Genomic DNA, 2,242 nt, shown 5'->3' with positions numbered 1-2,242 from the left:
TGAATAGGTCTGCTAACAAAATGGAAGTCACAGTCTTGTTAGCTGGTCACAATGTGCCCATCACCTTCTTTGTATGCTCCATGCCACAGTCAGAGGAAGGGAATTTTATAAAGCAAACACTAGAGGTCAAAATCATGTGTGGCTAGTTTAGAAGTCTGTCACAGAGCACATGGCTCCAGACAATAGACTTTAGGTACATAGATAAAAATGGGTTCTTCTTTTGCAAGAAATGCAGAGCAGTGTCAGAAGAGAAGGCTGTTCGATTCCCATCAGTAATATTTTAGTTTCCCAATACCCTACCAGCTGCTGTTTTAAGAGGTAATAAAACTGTTTTAAGTAGCATTTGTGTGTGTGTTTGTTACACTGGTGGACAAAGACATGAAAGACAGATGCAAAAATGAAACCTCTTTTGCAACCCAGAGTGCCTGTGAGTTTTGATGCATATGAGACAGAGAACATGATACTCAAGACAGCCCAGAGTGGTGGTGGTGCTGATAACAAGGGCTGTCCACAGCAAATGAGAAAACTCTGTCGCATTAGATGAGCGGTCCAATTTCACATGCTAGATGAAGATTGCCACCCCGCCCCTCCCCCTGTTTAAGGCTTGTCTCGACTGAGGTCGGCTGTTGAAGCTTGTAACTCACTGAGAGTGGGTGTTCCCAGGTAATATGTAGTATACCCCCAAAGAAATCTTCGCGGTTTTCAGGTTTTCATTTTCAGAGTTTTGTGGCTTTCATTTCCAGTTGTGATGTTTATTTAAAACAACAACAACAACAACAACAACAAACCAGCCTGTTTTGGAGCAAAGATTTCATAGTGCTATGTGCCAGTTGTCACTTTATATGGAAGTTGTAGAGGGCCCACACCCAGGTGACTCTAAGAGGAAAGCAGAACCCCATTTGGTATCATTCGTAGTCCATAACAAGAACTGGGATAGAAGCAGTGAGTAGTTCCCAGATGAAGGACTCGATAGTTCATTGAGCAACACACCTCTGCCTCTTGTTGCTTTTCTCTGTGCTTCTTCCGGTCTCTGTAACAGTCCTGTTCGTCTTGAGACTCTCTCTTCCATTTCTTTTCTACTATTTCCAAGTTCAGTTATGCAGGGTAGACAGCCAGGTTTGCCCGTGGTTGATGTTTGGATGAATGAGTTATTTCTCGGTGCAACACCGGCACCCACGTTTTCAATGGAAAGTCGTAGTCCAGTACTTTATCAAATGCCGTTTCAATATGGAAACCTGAAACCTCGCCGTCTGTTAGTCATCACTGCTGCCTTCTAAGGCAGGCAACCTACTCCCAAGCTGAGCACACAGCAGGCCTTCGCAGAGTTAGCCGATCAATTAGAGGCAGCGAGCAATTGAAGATATTTGTTGAAGCGGGTGGAAATGCTAACTGGCTACAGGGCAAGTGTGCCTGTAACAATGTCTGCTGAAATGAATACTTTTCGGGAGAAACAAAAGCTGGTAAAACGTTTGAGTCAAATCGATCTTTAAACAGGATTCTGAACATGGAAATCATTTCTATACACACATGGCATCCATTAAAGAGGAGGGCTAGGGAAATTTCTTCTGTGAGAGACTTTCCAGAAAGAAAGGACATACATGATCAAGCTGGTCCTCCCAGGGCTCCTTCGAGAACAGTACCTCACCCAGGTCCAGACTTTTGGCCACTCAGATACAAGTGCCATCTGACAGTCTTCACACTCACTTCTTACACTTTTCCTCAACAATAATAACAATGACCTAGTTAAATGCTAAAATATTTGAAACTTTACAAAGCACAATCAAATGCTTTTAATGTTCTCTCACTCCCCAGAGGCCATCATTATTTGCAATTTATTATGTATCTTTCCATTTATATGCAAACATATATATGTATATATGCCATAGTCACTGTAAATAGTTTTTTAATAGATTGCTTTCTTTTATTAAAACCTTGCTGTTGTGTGCATGTTTGCTTTCTAGATGAGCACAAGTCTATCAGTGACACTCTGGAAGAGGAACTGTGGGGCCGAAGGATAAACGTACTGTTTTTATTTTGATAAACGTTGCCAGGCTCTCTCTCTGTGTAGTGATGGTGGTGTTGTGTGAGGGTGTGTGTGTGTGTGTGTCCAAAATATCTCCCAGTGTAGGTCCATCCCACAGTCTGTCTCTCTGCCTGTGTGCCCCAGGTCACTTTCTCCTTGTCTCCTAATTGACAACCTTGACCTTTTGTAGATTTGGCCTTCTTGATTTACCGTTGTTCT

General features: G+C 42.6%; 1 pseudogene; it reads left to right on the top strand.

Annotated features, from left to right (window-relative positions):
- The first annotated feature begins 338 nt into the window (after positions 1–338).
- On the top strand, positions 339–458 carry LOC128100219 (uncharacterized; annotated as a pseudogene).
- The last annotated feature ends 1,784 nt before the right edge of the window (positions 459–2,242 follow it).

This window comes from Peromyscus californicus, unplaced genomic scaffold (genome assembly GCF_007827085.1).
Source record: "Peromyscus californicus insignis strain IS unplaced genomic scaffold, ASM782708v3 Scaffold_6__1_contigs__length_162567912, whole genome shotgun sequence".
Classification (NCBI taxonomy): Eukaryota; Metazoa; Chordata; class Mammalia; order Rodentia; family Cricetidae; genus Peromyscus; species Peromyscus californicus.
This window is presented reverse-complemented; position numbering and strand designations above follow the sequence as displayed.